Source organism: Rattus norvegicus, chromosome 6 (genome assembly GCF_036323735.1).
Source record: "Rattus norvegicus strain BN/NHsdMcwi chromosome 6, GRCr8, whole genome shotgun sequence".
Taxonomy (NCBI): Eukaryota; Metazoa; Chordata; class Mammalia; order Rodentia; family Muridae; genus Rattus; species Rattus norvegicus.
In genome coordinates, this window is record NC_086024.1 from 84,007,904 (window position 1) to 84,029,539 (window position 21,636).

Here is a 21,636-nt window from a genome sequence, read left to right on the forward strand (position 1 = left end):
TCAGCAAGATGGCCATTTTTTTATATTAATCCTGCCAATCGACGAGCATGGAGATCTTTCCATCTTCTGAGATCTTCTTTGATTTCTTTCTTCAGAGATGTGAAGTTCTTGTCATACAGATCTTTCCCTTGCTTGATTAGAGTCACGCCAAAATACTTTATATTATCTGTGACTATGGTGCAGGGTGTCGTTTCCCTAATTTCTTTCTCAGCCTATTTATCCTTTAGGCAAACGAGGCTACTGATTAGTTTGAGTTAATTTTATATCCAGCCACTTTGCTGAAGTTCTTTATCATGTATAGGGGTTCTCTTGTGGAATTTTGGGGTTGCTTATGTATGTAGGATATGTATGTATATATATATATATATATATATATATATACATATGTATGCTTTTGGGGTTCCTTATCCCCTCCACCACAAGACTTGGCTATTAAGAGAGATAGGATGTGGGAAGTTGACAGCACTTACCCCATGCTGTTGCCAGCAAGGTGTTGGGCAGTAGGAGAGCAGCTGGACACTACTTCTGGGGTGGGTACGAATAGTTTGATGTGCACAGCACAGTTAGAGCTGTCTCAGGGGTTCCAGGCCTGCAATGAGGCTGGGGCTGTCTGGTTCTCAGGCTCTCAGACACTCAGGTGCCACTGGATGCTGAGAATGGAATTGAGGCTTGCTAGCTGGGGGCAAATGGGAAAAGAGGGGAGAAGAGGGGGGGCTCCAGTTGGTCCTGCAGGGGAATAGCTCTGGCTTGTCAGCAGTTGGCTTGGTTGAGTTTGACTTGGACATGTAGTGGTTGGGAGTACAAAGAGGACTCCTTCTATGGGAGATTAGAAGGCAGCTCCTTTGTTCAGTTGAGACTCTGCCAGAGTGTGACAGAGAGGCTGATGCTCGCAGCCAACCATTGGACTAAGAACAGGGTCCCCAGTGAAGGAGCTAGAAAAAAGACTGAAGGAGTTAAAGGGATTTGCAACTCCATAGGACAAACAGTGATATCAACCAATCAGATTCCCCTCTGCCTCCCCCCCCCCCCAGAGCTACCCAGGACTAAACCACCAACCAAAGAATACACATGGAGGGACTCATGGCTCCAGCCACTTATGTGTCAGAGGGTGGCCTTGGGCATCAATGGGAAGAGAGGCCCTTGGTCCTTGGAAGGCTCCATGCCTCAGGGTAGGGAAATGCCAGGGCACAGAGGCCAGACTGGGTATGTGGGGAAGCATTCTCATAGAAGCAGGGGAAGGGAGGATGGGCTAAGAGGCTCCAGAGGGGAAACCGGGAATGAGGCTAATATTTGAAATGTAAATAAATAAAATAGCTAATAAAAACCACAAAAAATATCAATAGAAACAAGCAAAAAACAAACAAACAGAAAGAAGGCTTCTCTATAGCAAAGGCCTTCTCTGTGGCTCCCTATGCTGGATCCCAATGAAAAGACAGTCCATGGTTTTAAGGCATTTATTGTCATGGTAAAGTGGATGATTAAAACCATAACCCACTTCTCAGAGTGGGTCTGAGATTAACTACCTCTTTTTGTCTAATTGCTCTGGCTAGAACTTTGAGTACTATATTGAATAAATAGAGAGAGAGTGGGTAGCCTTTTCTTGTCCCTCATTTTAGTGTGATTGTTTCAAGGTTCTCTCCATTTAATTTGATGTTGGTTGTTGATTGCTGTCAAATGCTTTTATTATTTTTAGATATGAGTCTTTAACTCCTGATCTTTCCAAGTCTTTTAACATGAAGGGGTGTTGAATTTTGTCAAATGTTTTCTCAGCATTTAATGAGATGATCATGAGCTTTGTTTTTCCCTTTGAGTTTGTTTACATAGTGGATTACATTGTTGGAGTTCCACATATTGAGCCATCCCTACATCCCTGGGATGAAGCATGCTTGATCATGGTGAATGATTCCTTTGATCTGTTCTTGGATTTGTTTTTTAAGACTTTTATTATTTTTATATTGATATTCATAAGGGAAATATGTCTGAAGTTCTCTTTCTTTGTTGGATCTTTGTGTGGTTTAGGTATCAGAGTAACTGTGGGATATACATATATCATGGGCTCTTTTGTAACAAGGAGAAGAACTGAAGATATGCCTTTCTAAAAAAAGAACTATTGGAATAATGGACAGACACTAAAGTAATAATAAGGCACATGGAGAAAATAGACATTCAGATTCAGTGTAAAATGTAGACATGGTAAAATGGCCCTATGTGATATATTCAAATACCATAAGCAATTCTTGTCAAGAAATCTGATAAGAGTCAATCAAAATTGGTTCAATGATAATAATTACTCTATCATCTAAATATTGCTGTTTTGCCTGGGTGTGTGTGTGTGTGTGTGTGTGTGTGTGTGTGTGTGTGTCCATTTGTGTGTGTACATGTGCCTGTGTGAAGAAGCAAGAAGTTGATATCAGGTGTCATTCTCAATCATTTTCTACTTTCTTTATTGCCCACAAGTTCCTTGCTCATTTCGGAGATAATTGACTTGGAATAGTTTTTGTTTTGGAGCTGGCCAGCTTGTCTCAGATGTGACCTGTCTGAGCCTTTTGAGTGCTGGATTTTCAAGTTCAGGTGGCAAACATTCTTTCCAAACTTTCATATAGGTGCTGGGGACTTGAGCTTCAGTCACCACATTAGTATGGTAAATTGTTTGGAAATTTCCCTATCCCCAAATAATTACATTAAAGTGTGATTTCAGTGCAAACCTTTTCAAGGTTGAATTTTATAGTTAAGGTGAGTGTTTACAAGCTAAATTACTTGACTTTTAACACAGAAATATGGATTTATGTCTTATCAGATTTTTTATTTTATTATTTTAATAAAAGAGATTGGAATAGCAGCTATTGATTGTGTGACTATAATTGATCTGGCGTTGGAAAGAGAAATTTTTTCCAGTTAATGCAGTGACTGGAGTTGATTTAGCAGTAGACCTCATAAAAATGTCAATAAAATACAGAGAATAATTCAAGAATTTCTCGTTAAAATGACTGTAATTCAATTATAGCACTCATCCTTACCTACACTAATTGAGATCATCAGCATTCAGCAGGAGGGTAGATTGTTATTTTGGGTTGGTTATTTAGAAACCAGAACAGAGACAGATAAGAGTCATTCTCTTTATAAAATCCAGTCACATATTTACCATGAATTTTTAAAGCTTCACTTTCTTGTTAGATGTAGAAAACTAAAAATAACAAGTTGTATGTTTGCTCCAAAATTTTAGTACTTACATTTTTCACCAAGTTGTACATTCTGTAAGAGGTGATACTTTCAAGGTTCTTAGTAATCATTAACAAAACACTGACATAACTGATATCATCTGTGTCAAATGTAGGTGCTTAATATATATCATATTCAAAATTGTAAAATTGTAAGACATTCTCTGTATTACATTTCTCTTTTCAGCACAGCATTTGTGACTCTCCCTATCATTGCTTCCCTTTCACTAGTGCTGCTACTCCTTCCTCATTGTTTATCTATCTGCTTGTTGCCCCCAATTTACTATTACAATTAATCCAGGTTCATCTTACATTTTACTACAAATTATATATTAGATATATTTAAATATGTGTGAAATTATATTTTATCCACATTCAATTTCTTCTCTGGATGCTGACATGTGGGTGGGTGTGCATGTGAGTGTGTGTGTGTGTGTGTGTGTGTGTGTGTGTGTGTGTGAATCTGTATGATTATATGTGTTTATGTTTGTGTCTGTGTGCATATGTGGTATACATGTGTGTATGAGTGTATGTGTGCATGTATGTATGTGTGCTTGCATGTGTGTGTGTGGTACTGCACACACCATAGTTCAACCTTCCTAGCAGGCTTGATTTTGATTTTGATTTACATTCAGGACCAGAGAGCTTTATTGATGTAAGGATACTGAAACTGCTTGGTTTATAACAGAAAACGAATCCAGAATAGGAGATAAAAATCAATGAACTTCTTTTATTCTTTAAAAATCTCATGTGAAAAGAAAACCAGTGGTACAACTTGGCTTATTCATGTAACTGATCTGTATTCTGGCTCCTGCTGCTGGCCCATTTCTGCTACCTGGTAATACAGCTTCAGGGTTAGCAGGTTGTTTGAGGACCATACTTTGAATAATAACTTTAGTTACTGATTTTTCTTTCCTTACATGTTTCCTGCCTGTGAGCTGTTGTTTTGCCTTTCCTGTTTTCTTTTATTGCGAAAGGATCTAAAACATTTGTCAAGACTTTCCATGCTACAGAACCTTAACCGTGAAGAATATTCATCTACCAATTTAGATTTTTATTCTGATAATCAGTGCTTCCACACTTCTCTAATCTATAAGTGTTACCTGAACTTATGCGTAGGCTTAGAGTTTTCGAAACCTACTTTAATAAGGGTTCTTAAATGCTTTAGCCCCCCTTCTAGCCCACCACCACCAGAGGTAGTGGAAAGGGAAGGTTGATAGGGCAAAGGGGGATGTGGACCTGTTTAGGAATAGTTCTCTTGGGTTCTGATCTTTGTTGTCAGGATATCAGCAGTTAGTTGAGTAGCCCTTGGCTGAACTATAAATTCAATTTTCTGTTATCCAATAAGAACCAGAACAAAAGGTACCTGGAATTCCTGAAATACCTCTCCATACAAATGAAACTTTCACTGTACTTTTAACTCTTGGCAATGATTTTACAATCCCCCTGAAAACTTCTTCACACTATTCAGTGCTCATATATTGCCTTTGCCTACCCAAAGTAAAATAAATCAATCCAAGCCTACTCTGAATGATGTTATTTGAACAAGCTATGATTGTCTAAGAGACCCCTTTTATTAAAATCCTCTGAGAAGGCATTCTCCTCCTTGGTACTCACTCCCAGGCAAACTAGAATCCTGTGGACCCCACTTATTCCAAACTCTGCTTCAACTTTCTACTCTGGTGGTACCTGCACATCCTCAAGTAAACTCACCAAGAATAAAAAGCCTCAATAACAAGCAAAGGCAGCATAAAGTACTGAGTAACTCATACATATGCATATTCATTTTTTGTTACTTTGTTTTCTTTTCTTTATTTTTTTAAGTTTTCTGAGCATCATCTCGGTGCCAGATATTATTTTTTAAATATTTTTTCGTGATTCTTAAGATTTATAAAATGAACTTAAATAATTTCTCCTTCTCTTAATTCCAAATTTTTCCAGGTATTCTTGCATTCTTTCAAATTTGGGGCATCTTTTTCTTTATGTGTTGTTAAACATATTTGATATGTGTATGTGTGCGTGTGTGTGTGTGTGTGTGTGTGTGTGTGTGTGTGTGTATTTATGTGTGTACTTGCTCTTGTCTGTGTGGGTGTGTTCATACTTGTGTGTATGTATGTGTGGTTATATGTGTGTACTTTCTCTAGTGTATGTACATGGGTTTGTGAATTTGTATTTATGTGTGTCTAAATACTTACAATAATGTGTACATGTGGAATCCAGAGTACAAACTCAAAGATAGCTCTGCAGCTTAACTGTTGAGACAGAGTCTCTTGTTCATCACGCTGCATGCTAAGCAGGCTGACTTTCCATCTTCCCAGATCTCCTTATTTCATCTACTTGATCTTCATGTCCATTAGAAGGGCTGAGGCAAACATGAACTACCATATGTGGCTTTATATGAGTTCTGGGAAAAAGAATTTTGTTTCTTAGGATTGTGTCGTAAGCATTTTATCCATTAAGCATGTATACACACACACACACACACACACACACACACACACAGACAGACACACACACACACAGAATTATTAAATGAAATTTGAATATTTGATACTGGTCTCAAGGTGTTTATCCATGACAATCTAATAAATGCCCTATTTGCTTATACTAAATCAAAGGCGTAATGATGCCAACTTGGTTCATTCATTCATACATCTTACATATACACAAACAATTAAGGAATCATTCAGAGACAGTTAAAGTTTTGCCATATACCTATTTTAACCGGTAGAATTTTTAATGTAGATAACATAACTTCATATTTTTATGCATATGGAAATATATGGATTCTCAACCTATTTTCAAATTATAGATATGTTTTTTAGTGGGTAATATTAGATGTTCATAGCCACAGATTCTCAAAATTGGTTTTTCAGTTTCAACTTCCTTTCTAAATTTATTAGGATGATAAGTATCGGGTCTACCAAAAATACATCTGAAATGGACAAAAATATATTCTAAATTTCTCTCGTAAATCAGAGTATTTAGTGGCTTCAATAAAGAGGCTACATTAGTACTCTTCCGAGACAGTAAGAATCTTGAGGCTTGAGTATATGGGGAGGCTACTTTAGCATTCATGGCTCATGCCAAGGTGAGCCTTCATTTCTTCTTTGTGTATAAATTGTATCTTTTGCTGCTTTATCCATATGATTGGCATAATAACTTTCCTAAAATGTATTTAATCATATCAAAACAATTATGTCCATCTAAAAAGTTCCAAACTTGTCCAATCTGCAGCCACAGGCACACGTGGATAAGCAGCTAAAATTGTAGACCATGTCAAAAAATCATGAATTCACTTAAAATATGTACTTTTAATTTTTTATTCTAATTTTTTCTTGTTGATCATTAGATTTATAGAGAACAATGTTGTGTCACAATGTTACAAAGGATTTGGATCCTTTTCCTGTGGTTGAGTATCTGGTGCATTTTCTTTACCTAATCTCTGATCCAACTTCTAGAATTTTAAAACTCCAGTCCCTACGGTATTAGCTAGGAATTGCAATTTCTGTCTCTTACAAATAAAGCTGCTGTGAACATAGTAGAGAATGTGTCCTAGTGGTATGGTGGAGCATCTTTGGGATACATGCCCCACAGCAGTATCACTAGGTCTTCAAGTAAGACAATTTGCAATTTTCTGGAAAAATGCCAGATTTCCAAAGTGGCTGTACAAGATTGCAATCCCACTAGCAATGGAAAATTGTTCCCCTTTCACCAAATCCTCACCACCATATGCTGCTGCTTGTGATCTGATCCTAGCCATTCTGATAACTGGCCTAATTTGAAATCCTATTCCATGGGCAAGCACCAATCCTTGACAGTATTAATCATACTCTGTTATGCTTGTAGTCAGGAGCCTAACATAACTATCCTCTGAGAAACTCTATCCAGCATCTGACTGAAACAAAGATACCAAAGCAAACACTGGATGAAAGTTGGGGATGTTATGAAATTGTTGGGGAAAGGATTGAAGGCCCTGAAGGGGATGGGACTTCACAGGAAGACCAACAGTGTCAACTCATCTGGAACTCTGGTAGCGCTCAGAGACTCAGTCACCAACCAAGGAACACACGTGGGCTGGATTTACAGATAAGCAGCATATGTGCAGCTCAATCTCCATGTGGGTCCCCAACGATGGGAACCCTAAAGCTCTCGCTAAAGCTGTTGCCTGTCTGTGAGATATGTTCTTCCAGCTGGGCTGCATTGTCTGAACTCAGTGGGAGAGGATGCACTTAATTTACCAGGGTGGGAGGATACGAGGGGAGGCACCCTTTCAGAGCAGAAGGGGATGGGGTATAGGAGTCTCAGTGAGAGCGGGACCAGGACAGGGAGGGCAGCACTTGGAATGTAAATAAATAAATAAATAAATAAATAAATAAATAACAGTAAATAATCAAATTTTCTATTCATATCCAGATTCTGTTTGTGTTCTCAGTCAGGATCTTTTTTCTTTTGTATTCTTTGTTAAATTCTCTTATTTCAACTAAAATATGTAAAATAAGCACCAAGAAAGTAGTACAAAAAAAGTAGCAATTGAAAACTCACTCTCAAAAATGCTAACACTGAAGAACTTTTCCATTTGATTGCCATGAACTCTTCATTTCAGCAACAATCCTCTGCACTCTTGGTGTCATTTTTTTAATGCATTTAGAGTATTCAAACTGTTTTTTTTTAATGTTCAAACTAATTTTCACTCATACGGAAGTGCCAGGAAGAGGGTAGTAAGTAGGGTGAGGGCTTTGCTGGGTGAGGGTTTTTTTTAAAAGAGATGGCATTGTAATTTACTCATGAAGACACATAAGATTTGTTTTTAATCAAAGAAATGGGGAAAGAAGGCAGGCAGAGGGGTCAAAGTTTCAGATACTTATTAGCTACATGTATTGAAGAAAGATTGTGAAAGATGTATCAAGCCTTTCAGATATGAAATAAGAAAAAAAACCTAGAAATAAAATGAATGCATAGCCATCTTTCTTCTCACACAAAGTAAAGGATACTATATGGAGACTATTCAGAGAATACACCCACTTCTTTCAAAATATCTTTTTGAAGGCAAACTAGGGTTAAATAAATTCACAGATGACTTTAGTTTTTATCTCAAGTATGCCCAGGATTTTATTTGGAATATTGTGGTAATTATGAATTTTTGGTGTAATCTACAATAGCCCAATTTGACTTTAACTGTCTTGTTTAGAGTTTGACCAGTTTATAGCTCTGAAGTCAGCACATGATCAGGTAGATTAAAACTTATAAACTTATGACTCTCTAAACAGTTTGAACAACACATAGGCACCAGAAAGAAAACCTTATTTTAAAACTGTAATAAAGGTAGAATGCAGAGGTACAAAAAATTACACTGAAAGGCACACTTTGCCAATGCTACCTGTGATGATGTTCTTTGCAGTGTTAGCCAGGCAGTTTGTAACTGCAGCATCAAATGTCAACTTGTCTCATGGGCTTGCCACAGTGACTGAGTAGGATGTGGCTTTGAATATACCTGGTCTGGGAAAGAAGATCGTGGGAATTGAAACATCTCAGTAGGAATATGTAGACTAAATGTGAATTGCACAAGCCCGTAAGCACTGTCTTGAGATATTTAGACAGGTGATAACAAGGCTACTCAGAAAGTTGAAAATAAGCCAACTACATGATCCAATTATATCACTTAAGCACAATCATAAAGGATTCTATATCCTTCAGTGCTTCAGAGGTACTTGTTGACCAATCTTTATTGATGCTCTACGGAAAATAGCCAGAAAATGAAATCAGTTTAGATGTGCAGCAACTGATGAATGCATAATGAAAATATGACTCGTATATATATGGGATGTTAGTCAACTAAAAAAATTTAAATTATGAAATTCACAGCTATAGGTATTGAGAAAAGTCCTAAGTAAAGTGTGTTGCTTGGCGTGGCCATGCGTGTGCCAACCACTCCAATGCTTCATCCCAAGTGGCAAGCTCTTACCTGGGATCATGGAAGGGACAAATATTTTTCTCCTTATATGAGTTCAAATTTGATAGTATGTTCAGCAATTGTCTACCATAGCTTTCTACTCCTAGGTATTTATGGTCCAAGGGCTGTTCCCTAATGAAAGTGACTCCCAATGAGATTAGATTATCCTGCTTCCTTATTCAGATAGGCACCATAAACACTACTTCCTCTAAACCATAAACATTGTCTTCTTCTTCAACTATCTATACTAAATATGCTGAACTTACAGGATGTTGCGGGTTCTCCATTCAAGAGCTCAGACCACCTGATCCCAGCTTTTCTGAATGTTTGTCAGTAGGTCAGTCATCTCTTTAGTGTCTGACATTTCTGAATTTTTTTCACTGCCTCTAGTCAATATTCCAGTTCTGAGGCTATGTGAGAGTTTGGTACATAGGTAAGTGGATGGAGCTGCAAATAATCATTCTGAATTAAGCAATACTGAAATTAATACAGATTATATATATATACACATGTATCAGAAATATAATATATACATATATTATCTTTTATATGTGGAAACCACATTTGACTCTCTAGATATGTATGTTTAAATTGAGTTCCCACAAAGTTAGAGTGTATGGGTTGGATTTCAAGTAGCGGGGAAAAAAATACACATCAAGTAGAGGTATGAAAGCTGTGAAAGGGAAATAGCCAAGGAGTCAAAATGAGCGAAGTGGGAAAGATTATGGAATATGGGGTGATAGTTGTCACTAAAACATTTTGAACAGAACATATGGAAACTGATATTGTAGAAGCTTCCCAAAATACGGTATGTATATACAATTTAAGTGCTTTATTCTATAATGGAAGGGAGAACAATGGCTCCTAAAGAGACATTATGGGCTCTATTATGCATGCTAAGTGTGAGATTCTCTTTTAGAGATATTGTTCTGTGGGAACCCATGTACCTCTGCCCAACATTACAAAGTATTATACTGCTATTTCTTAATATCCAGAACTTGACAGGAGTATCCTAGTTCTGAAGGCATAGTATATTTGAGTCATAGAACATGGGAAGAAATCAATCTGGAACTAATATTGAAGCTTCCTTCCTTCTAACTGGTTTTCATAATGCTGAAGAACAGGTCCATGAATAATACCAAGTGAAAGAAGTCACCATGAGTCATATCTAACTGCAAAGCCTGCAAGCTACAATAATAATTACCATGACAATATTTGTACACTGGTTGAATAGTGACCCAAATATTATTGTATTGACGAACTACCTGTGATTTATTTAATCCTGGTCAATTGAAGGGAGCTCAAGTCTGATAAAGTTAAAGTGCTGAAACACCTATGGTTGCCTAGGTCAGTCTCACTATTTGGAGTAATCTGAGTCACATTTTATTTTTATCTGCACAAGCAAAGTAATTCTACAGACATCTAGAATGCATTTTACAGGGATACTATTAAACATTGAGCTGTTTGAATAGAATATTTTTTTATTAACTTGAGTATTTCTTATTTACATTTCGAGTGTTATTCCCTTTTCCGGTTTCCTGGCAAACATCCCCCTAATCCCTCCCCCTCCCCTTCTTTATGGGTGTTCCCCTCCCCATCCTCCCCCCATTGCCGCCCTCCCCTCAACAATCTAGTTCACTGGGGGTTCAGTCTTAGCAGGAACCAAGGCTTCCCCTTCCACTGGTGCTCTTACTAGGATATTCATTACTACCTATGAGGTCAGAGTCCAGGGTCAGTCCATGTGTAGTCTTTAGGTAGTGGCTTAGTCCCTGGAAGCTCTGGTTGCTTGGCATTGTTGTTCATAGGGGGTCTCCAGCCCCTTCGAGCTCTTCCAGTTCTTTCTCTGATTCCTTCAACGGGGGTCCTATTCTCAGTTCAGTGGTTTGCGGCTGGCATTCACCTCTGTATTTGCTGTATTCTGGCTGTGTCTCTCAGGAGAGATGTACATCCGGCTCCTGTCAGCCTGCACTTCTTTGCTTCATTTATCTTGTCTAATTGGATGGCTGTATATGTATGGGCCACATGTGGGGCAGGCTCTGAATGGATGTTCCTTCTGTATCTGTTTTAATCTTTGCCTCTCTATTCCCTGCCAAGGGTATTCTTGTTCCCCTTATAAGAAGGAGTGAAGCATTCATATTTTGATCATCCGTCTTGAGTTTCATTTGTTCTAGGCATGTAGGGTAATTCAAGCATTTGCGCTAAGAGCCACTTATCAAAGAGTGCATACCATGTGTGTTTTTCTGTGAGTGGGTTAGCTCACTCAGGATGATATTTTCCAGTTCCAACCATTTGCCTACGAATTTCATAAACTCGTTGTTTTTGATAGCTGAGTAATATTCCATTGTGTAGATGTACAACATTTTCTGTATCCATTCCTCTGTTGAAGGGCATCTGGGTTCTTTCGAGCTTCTGGTTATTATAAATAAGGCTGCAATGAACATAGTGGAGTACGTGTCTTTTTTATATGTTGGGGCATCTTTTGGGTATATGCGCAAGAGAGGTATAGCTGGATCCTCAGGTAGTTCAATGTCCAATTTTCTGAGGAAACTCCAGACTGATTTCCAGAATGGTTGTACCAGTCTGCAATCCCACCAACAATGGAGGAGTGTTCCTCTCTCTCCAGATCCTTGCCAGCATCTGCTGTCACCTGAGTTTTTGATCTTAGCCATTCTCACTGGTGTGAGGTGAAATCTCAGGGTTGTTTTGATTTCAATTTCCCTTATGACTAAAGATGTTGAACATTTCTTTAGGTGTTTCTCAGCCATTCGGCATTCCTCAGCTGTGAATTCTTTTTTAGCTCTGAACCCCATTTTTTTAATAGGGTTATTTGTCTCCCTGTGGTCTAACTTCTTGAGTTCTTTGTATATTTTGGATGTAAGCCCTCTATCAGTTGTAGGATTGGTAAAGATCTTTTCCCAATCTGTTGGTTGCCGTTTTGTCCTAACCACAGTGTCCTTTGCCTTACAGAAGCTTTGCAGTTTTATGAGATCCCAGTTGTTGATTCTTGATCTTAGAGCATAAGCCATTGGTGTTTTGTTCAGGAAATTTTTTCCAGTGCCCATGTGTTCCAGATGCTTCCCTAGTTTTTCTTCTATTAGTTTGAGTGTGTCTGGTTTGATGTGGAGGTCCTTGATCCACTTGGACTTAAGCTTTGTACAGGGTGATAAGGATGGATCGATCTGCATTCTTCTACATGTTGCCCTCCAGTTGAACCAGCACCATTTGCTGAAAATGCTATCTTTTTTCCATTGGATGGTTTTGGCTCCATTGTCAAAATCAAGTGCCCATAGGTGTGTGGGTTCATTTCTGGGTCTTCAATTCTGTTCCATTGTTCTATGTGTCTGTCTCTGTACCAATACCATGCAGTTTTTATCACTATTGCTCTGTAATACTGCTTAAGTTTAGGGATAGTGATTCCCCCTGAAGTCCTCTTATTGTTGAGGATAGTTTTAGCTATCCTGGGTTTTTTGTTATTCCAGATGAATTTGCAAATTGTTCTGTCTAGCTCTTTGAAGATTTGGATTGGTATTTTGATGGGGTTTGCATTGAATCTGTAGATCGCTTTTGGAAAAATGGCCATTTTTACTATATTAATCCTGCCAATCCATGAGCATGGGAGATCTTTCCATCTTCTGAGGTCTTCTTCAATTTCTTTCTTCAGACTCTTGAAGTTCTTATTGTACAAATCTTTTACTTGCTTGGTTAAAGTCACACCGAGGTACTTTATATTATTCGGGTCTGTTATGAAGAGTGTCGTTTCCCTAATTTCTTTCTCGGTTTGTTTCTCTTTTGTGTAGAGGAAGGTTACTGATTTATTTGAGTTAATTTTATACCCAGCCACTTTGCTGAAGTTGTTTATCAGCTTTAGTAGTTCTCTGGTGGAACTTTTGAGATCACTTAAATATACTATCATATCATCTGCAAATAGTGATATTTTGACTTCTTCTTTTCTGATCTGTATCCCCTTGACCTCCTTTTGTTGTCTGATTGCTCTGGGTAGAACTTCAAGAACTATATTGAATAAGTAGGGAGAGAGTGGGCAGCCTTGTTTAGTCCCTGATTTTAGTGGGATTGCTTCAAGTTTCTCTCCATTTAGTTTAATGTTAGCAACTGGTTTGCTGTATATGGCTTTTACTATGTTTAGGTATGGGCCTTGAATTCCTATTCTTCCCAGGACTTTTATCATGAAGGGGTGTTGAATTTTGTCAAATGCTTTCTCAGCATCTAATGAAATGATCATGTGGTTTTGTTCTTTCAGTTTGTTTATGTAATGGATCACATTGATAGTTTTCCGTATATTATACCATTTCTGCATGCCTGGGATGGAGCCTACTTGATCATGGTGGATGATTGTTTTGATGTGCTCTTGGATTCGGTTTGCCAGAATTTTATTGAGTATTTTTACGTTGATATTCATAAGGGAAATTTGTCTGAAGTTCTCTTTCTTTGTTGGGTCTTTGTGTGTTTTAGGTATAAGAGTAATTGTGGCTTCATAGAAGTAATTCAGTAGTGCTCCATCTGTTTCAATTTTGTGGAATAGTTTGGATAATATTGGTATGAGGTCTTCTATGAAGGTCTGATAGAATTCTGCACTAAACCCGTCTGGACCTGAGTTGAATAGAAGATTTTTAACAAGAACTTAATGTTTAAGATGTCATTAATACCTAAAACTTAAAAAAAAGCCTAGTTTAGAGTTTCAAGGTATCAATAAACTTCTGACTATAAAGGAATGTTCTGTTCCTGTTCTATAAACAAATTGTAGATTTTTTTTGTAGTGACATTTTTCACCTTCAGTATGTCTGTTGGAAAAAGGCTACTTTCCCCCATGGTACTTACAGACAGAAAAGTTTCTCATCAATTCAATCTTAACATTCCAAACTATTTCAATTTTTTTTCATTCTTCTGTCTTATTTTTTTTTTGTGGAAGCAGCAAAAGTGGCAAAGTGAGTATGTCAAAGCATTTGCTTTAATCCTTTGCATTTATGAAGTTATATGTTCTTTGTTCTTCAAGTTGAAGAAGCTCCATAGTGCCTTATTTTCATGTTAGCCTTGGGTATTAATGGAAATTTTCTAGAAATAGGAAAACTCTTAGTGGGCAGTCTCATTAATATTTTCTCAAAATCTTCCAAGCACTACTGTGTTTTACATAATATCTACAATAACAATTCATGGCTCAAAATGCATGGATTCTTGATATTGTTAACAAAGATTATTTTCTTCTGATCTAAATGAGTCTTTTTAAAACATGGATTGATTCTATGTAAGGAGGCATGCATGATTTACTTAGCAAGTTTAGCCTTCTAGGAATTTTTCTATAATTGGCTAGAAGAGTACTTTACTCAATTGCTCCTCTAAGGAATTTATAAATTCCACTCTCTGTTCATTCAGCTCCATGGTCAAATCAATTTCCTCTCAGAGACATGGAATTTGAGTGAAAAATAAAACGAGAACAAATATGGCCTCTTCATTCAGTGGTCACCTTGAAAGAAGCTGGGAAAATGCCTGATGTTCGTTTCTAAGCTGTTGCTATAGATAAGAGAATTCTTCCTATGTGAACCATTGACACGAAATAGTAATTGAAAAGTTTCATTTCAAAGTGTTGTCAGAACTGAAGATAAGAATAGAAAAAACCTTATACTAAATCTCAATATTTATTAAAAGTTTGAAATGCAAATAATGACAGTAAAGTAAAACTTTTTATTTATTTAATATGTATAATAAGTGTAGGATGATGTTCAGCTCCTTAAAATAAAATACCATGGAATTTAGTAGGAATAGAATAGATTATATGAATACTTCCAAAACATTTATTTTTCCTTAAAGTGATAGATGTAAGAAGAATTTTAAAAACAGTGAAATTGTGATATTGTTTATATTCAGTTTATTTTGGAAGAGTTTTAAGTTTATGGAAAAAATTGTGAGTCGAGTGAAATATTATTGAAGCAAGTGCCTTGATAGACAGTATAGGAAATAATATGCATTTGTTACAACTAATGAACCAAAATTGATATTGTTTTCATTGTTACTACAAATGGGGGTTCAATGTTTAATTTTAAGTTTAGAAATGATGTACTTTTTCTGCCCTGCCTCATGGTTTCTAAGAGATTCTTTTTATATAATATCATTTTCATTGGATATTTTTATTTACATTTCAAATTTTATCCTCTTTCCTGATTTCCCATACATAAACGCCCTATCCCATATCCCTCCCCCTTCTTCTATGAAGTTGTTCCAGCACCCAACTACCCAGCAATCCCTGCCTCACTGCCATGACATTACCCTACACTGGGGCATCCAGCTTTGACAGGATCAAGGGCTTCTCTTCCCATTGGTACACAGCAAGGCTATCCTCTGCTACATACACAGCTGGAGTCATAGGTCTGTCCATGTATACTCTTTGGGTAGTGGTTTAGTTGCTGGGAGCTCTGGTTGTTGGTATTGTGCTTATGAGATTGCAAACTCCTTCAGCTCCTTTTTTTATTTTTTATTTTTTAAATTATTTTTTAATAACTTGAGTATTTCTTATTTACATTTAGAATGTTATTCCCTTTCCCGGTTTCCAGGCTAACATCCCCCTAATCCCTCTCCCTCCCCTTCTTTATGGGTGATCCCCTCCCCATCCTCCCCCCATTGCCGCCCTCCCCCCAACAGTCTAGTTCACTGGGGGTTCAGTCTTAGCAGGACCAAGGGCTTCCCCTTCCACTAGTGATCTTACTAGGATATTCATTGCTACCTATGAGGTCAGAGTCCAGGGTCAGTCCATGTATAGTCTTTAGGTAGGCTTAGTCCCTGGAAGCTCTGGTTGCTTGGCATTGTTGTTCATAAGGGGTCTCGAGCCCCTTCAAGCTCTTCCAGTTCTTTCTCTGATTCTTTCAACAGGGGACCTATTCTCAGTTCAGTGGTTTGCTGTTGGCATTCGCCTCTGTATTTGCTGTATTCTGGCTGTGTCTCTCAGGAGAGATGTACATCCAGCTCCTGTCAGCCTGCACTTCTTTGCTTCATTCATCTTGTCTAATTGGGTGGCTGCATATGTATGGGCCACATGTGGGGCAGGCTCTGAATGGGTGTTCCTTCTGTGTCTGTTTTAATCTTTGCCTCTCTATTCTCTGCCAAGGGTATTCTTGTTCCCCCTTTTAAAGAAGGAGTGAAGCATTCACATTTTGATCATCCGTCTTGAGTTTAATGTGTTCTATGCATCTAGTGTAATTTAAGCATTTGGGCTAATAGCCACATATCAATGAGTGCATACAATGTGTTTTTTCTGTGATTGGGTTACCTCACTCAGGACATTTTCCAGTTCCTACCATTTGTCTATGAATTTCATAAAGTCATTTTTGATAGCTAAGTAATATTCCATTGTGTAGATGTACCACCTTTTCTGTATCCATTCCTCTGTTGAAGGGCATCTGGGTTCTTTCCAGCTTCTGGCTATTATAAATAAGGCTGCTATGAACATAGTGGAACACGTGTCTTTTTTATATGTTGGGGCATCTTGTGGGTATATGCCCAAGAGAGGTATAGCTGGATCCTCAGGCAGTTCAATGTCCAATTTTCTGAGGAACCTCCAGACTGATTTCCAGAATGGTTGTACCAGTCTGCAATCCCACCAACAATGGAGGAGTGTTCCTCTCTCTCCACATCCTCGCCAGCATGTGCTGTCACCTGAGTTTTTGATCTTAGCCATTCTCACTGGTGTGAGTGAAATCTCAGGGTTGTTTTGATTTGCATTTCCCTTATGACTAAAGATGTCAAACATTTCTTTAGGTGTTTCTCAGCCATTCAGCATTCCTCAGCTGTGAATTCTTTGTTTAGTTCTGAACCCCATTTTTTAATAGGGTTATTTGACTCCCTGCGGTGTAACTTCTTGAGTTCTTTGTATATTTTGGATGTAAGCCCTCTATCAGTTGTAGGATTGGTAAAGATCTTTTCCCAATCTGTTGGTTGCCGTTTTGTCCTAACCACAGTGTCCTTTGCCTTACAGAAGCTTTGCAGTTTTATGAGATCCCATTTGTCGATTCTTGATCTTAGAGTGTAAGCCATTGGTGTTTTGTTCAGGAAAATTTTTCCATGGCCCATGTGTTCCAGATGCTTCCCTAGTTTTTCTTCTATTAGTTTGAGTGTATCTGGTTTGATGTGGAGGTCTTTGATCCACTTGGACGTAAGCTTTGTACAGGGTGATAAGGATGGATCGACCTGCATTCTTCTACATGCTGACCTCCAGTTGAACCAGCACCATTTGCTGAAAATGCTATCTTTTTTCCATTTGATGGTTTTGGCTCCTTTGTCAAAAATCAGGTGCCCATAGGTGTGTGGGTTCATTTCTGGGTCTTCAATTCTGTTCCATTGGTCTATGTGTCTGTCTCTGTACCAATACCATGCAGTTTTTATCAGCTCCTTTCTTTAATTCTCTTCAAACCTTTCTCTAATTTAATACCATTAATGATCACTTCAGGAGAACAGTGTAAAGGCTGAGGAAATCATTTCAAAGTTTTTAATCCAGCAAATTTCTTGTCCAAAGTCGGAACAGGGATAAAAAATGGTTCAGAGACAGAAGGAAGGGCCATCCGGGTACCACCCCATATGGGGATCCATTCCATCTGCAGACCCCAAACCTTACACTGTTGTTGTTGACAAAAGACACATGGTGACAGGAATGTGATATGACTGCTCCTTGACAGGTTCATCTAGCAACTGACCAATACAGATGTGGATGCTTGGAGCCAACAATCAGACTGAGCTCAGGGACCCTGGTAGTAGAGCTGGCAGAAGGACTGGTGGAGTTGAGGAGCATTGCAACCCCATAGGAACCCCATCATCAGCTGGCCAGATGACTGAGGGTTCCCATGGACTAGATCACCAACCAAGGGGTGATCCATGGCTTCAGATACATAGGTAGTAGAGAATGGCCTTGTCTGAAATTAGTGCGAGGGGAGGCCCTTGGCCCTGTGGAGGTTTGATGACCCAGTGTAGGGGGATGATGGCAGGGTGGGAGGAGTGGGGAGGAGAGGGTGGGTGAGCACCCTAATAGAGTAAAAAGGGAGGGAGGAGTGGACGGTTTTGGGATGGGGGGGCTTGTGGAGAGGTAACGGGGAAGTGGGATATCATTTGATATGTAAATGAATGGAATGATTAATTAAGAAAGAAAAAAGGATCACTTCTTACCTATATCATTTTATTGTTGACTAGAAAGAACATATTATGAAATATTAACTTTAAGAAGTGAATGATTTTTTGTATTATTTTCATACTACATATGGCATGCTGTGGTTTTATTGCTCTCTAACAATTTCTTTTTTTTTTTTTTAATTAACTTGAGTACTTCTTATATACATTTCGAGTGTTATTCCCTTTCCCGGTTTCCGGCAAACATCCCCCTAATCCCTCCACCTCCCCTTCTTTATAGGTGTTCCCCTCCCCATCCTCCCCCCATTGCGCCCTCCCCCCAACAATCTAGTTCACTGGGGGTTCAGTCTTAGCAGGAACAAGGGCTTCCCCTTACACTGGTGCTCTTACTAGGATATTCATTGCTACCTATGAGGTCAGAGTCCACGGTCAGTCCATGTATAGTCTTTAGGTAGTGGCTTAGTCCCTGGAAGCTCTGGATGCTTGGCATTGTTGTACATATGGGGTCTCGAGCCCCTTCAAGCTCTTCCAGTTCTTTCTCTGATTCCTTCAACAGGGGTCCTATTCTCAGTTCAGTGGTTTGCTGCTGGCATTCGCCTCTGTATTTGCTGTATTCTGGCTGTGTCTCTCAGGAGAGATGTACATCCGGCTCCTCTCGGCCTGCACTTCTTTGCTTCATTTATCTTGTCTAATTGGATGGCTGTATATGTATGGGCCACATGTGGGGCAGGCTCTGAAAGGGTGTTCCTTCAGTCTCTGTTTTAATCTTTGCCTCTCTATTCCCTGCCACGGGTATTCTTATTCCCCTTTTAAAGAAGGAGTGAAGCATTCACATTTTGGTCATCCATCCTGAGTTTCATTTGTTCTAGGCATTTAGGGTAATTCAAGCATTTGGGCTAATAGCCACTTATCAATGAGTGCGTACCATGTGTGTTTTTCTGTGATTGGGTTACCTCATTTAGGATGATATTTTCCAGTTCCAACCATTTGCCTACGAATTTCATAAAGTCATTGGTTTTGATAGCTGAGTAAATTCCATTGTGTAGATGTACCACATTTTCTGTATCCATTCCTCTGTTGAAGGGCATCTGGGTTCTTTCCAGCTTCTGGCTATTATAAACAATGCTGCGATGAACATAGTGGAGCACGTGACTTTTTTATATGTTGGGGCATGTTTTGGGTATATGCCCAAGAGAGGTATAGCTGGATCCTCAGGCAGTTCAATGTCCAATTTTCTGAGGAACCTCCAGACTGATTTCCAGAATGGTTGTACCAGTCTGCAATCCCACCAACAATGGAGGAGTGTTCCTCTCTCTCCACATCCTCGCCAGCATGTGCTGTCACCTGAGTTTTTGATCTTAGCCATTCTCACTGGTGTGAGGTGAAATCTCAGGGTTGTTTTGATTTCAATTTCCCTTATGACTAAAGATGTTGAACATTTCTTTAGGTGTTTCTCAGCCATTTGGCATTCCTCAGCTGTGAATTCTTTGTTTAGCTCTGAACCCCATTTTTAATAGGGTTATTTGTCTCCCTATGGTCAAACTTCTTGAGTTCTTTGTATATTTTGGATATAAGGCCTCTATCTGTTGTAGGATTGGTAAAGATCTTTTCCCAATATGTTGGTTGCCGGTTTGTCCTAACTACAGTGTCCTTTGCCTTACAGAAGCTTTGCAGTTTTATGAGATCCCATTTGTCGATTCTTGATCTTAGAGCAGAAGCCATTGGTGTTTTGTTCAGGAAATTTTTTCCAGTGCCCATGTGTTCCAGATGCTTCCCTAGTTTTTCTTCTATTAGTTTGAGTGTATCTGGTTTGATGTGGAGGTCCTTGATCCTCTTGGACTTAAGCTTTGTACAGGGTGATAGGCATGGATCGATCTGCATTCTTCTGCATGTTGACCTCCAGTTGAACCAGCACCATTTGCTGAAAATGCTATCTTTTTTTCCATTTGATGGTTTTGGCTCCTTTGTCAAAAATCAAGTGCCCATAGGTGTGTGGGTTCATTTCTGGGTCTTCAATTCTGTTCCATTGGTCTATCTGTCTGTCTCTGTACCAATACCAAGCAGTTTTTATCACTATTGCTCTGTAATACTGCTTGAGTTCGGGGACAGTGATTCCCCCTGAAGTCCTCTTATTGTTGAGGATAGTTTTAGCTATCCTGGGTTTTTTGTTATTCCAGATGAATTTGCAAATTGTTCTGTCTAGCTCTTTGAAGATTTGGTTTGGTATTTTGATGAGGATTGCATTGAATCTGTAGATTGTTTTTGGAAAAATGGCCATTTTTACTATATTAATCCTGCTAATCCATGAGCATGGGAGATCTTTCCATCTTCTGAGGTCTTCTTCAATTTCTTTCTTCAGACTCTTGAAGTTCTTATTGTACAAATCTTTTACTTGCTTGGTTAAAGTCTGACCGAAGTTCTTTATATTATTTGGGTCTATTATGAAGTGTGTCGTTTCCCTAATTTCTTTCTCGGTTTGTTTCTCTTTTGTGTAGAGGAAGGTTACTGATTTATTTGAGTTAATTTTATACCCAGCCACTTTGCTGAAGTTGTTTATCAGCTTTAGTAGTTCTCTGGTGGAACTTTTAGGATCAATTAAATATACTATCATATCATCTGCAAATAGTGATATTTTGACTTCTTCTTTTCCGATCTGGATCCCCTTGACCTCCTTTTGTTGTCTGATTACTCTGGGTAGAAATTCAAGAACTATATTGAATAAGTAGGGAGAGAGTGGTCAGCCTGTCCAGTCCCTGATTTTAGTGGGATTTCTTCAAGTTTCTCTCCATTTAGTTTAATGTTAGCAACTGGTTTGCTGTATATGGCTTTTACTATGTTTAGGTGTGGGCCTTGAATTCCTATTCTTTCCAGGCTTTTATCATGAAGGGGTGTTGAATTTTGTCAAATGCTTTCTCAGCATCTAATGAAATGATCATGTAGTTTTGTTCTTTCAGTTTGTTTATATAATGGATCACGTTGATGGTTTTCCGTATATTAAACCATCCCTGCATGCCTGGGATGAAGCCTACTTGATCATGGTGGATGATTGTTTTGATGTGCTCTTGGATTCGGTTTGCCAGAATTTTATTGCGTAGTTTTGCGTCGATATTCATAAGGGAAATTGGTCTGAAGTTCTCTTTCTTTGTTGGGTCTTTGTGTGGTTTAGGTATAAGAGTAATTGTGGCTTCATAGAAGGAATTCAGTAGTGCTCCATCTGTTTCAATTTTGTGGAATAGTTTGGATAATATTGGTATGAGGTCTTCTATGAGGGTCTGATAGAATTCTGCACTAAACCTGTCTGGACCTGGGCTCTTTTTGGTTGGGAGACCTTTAATGACTGCT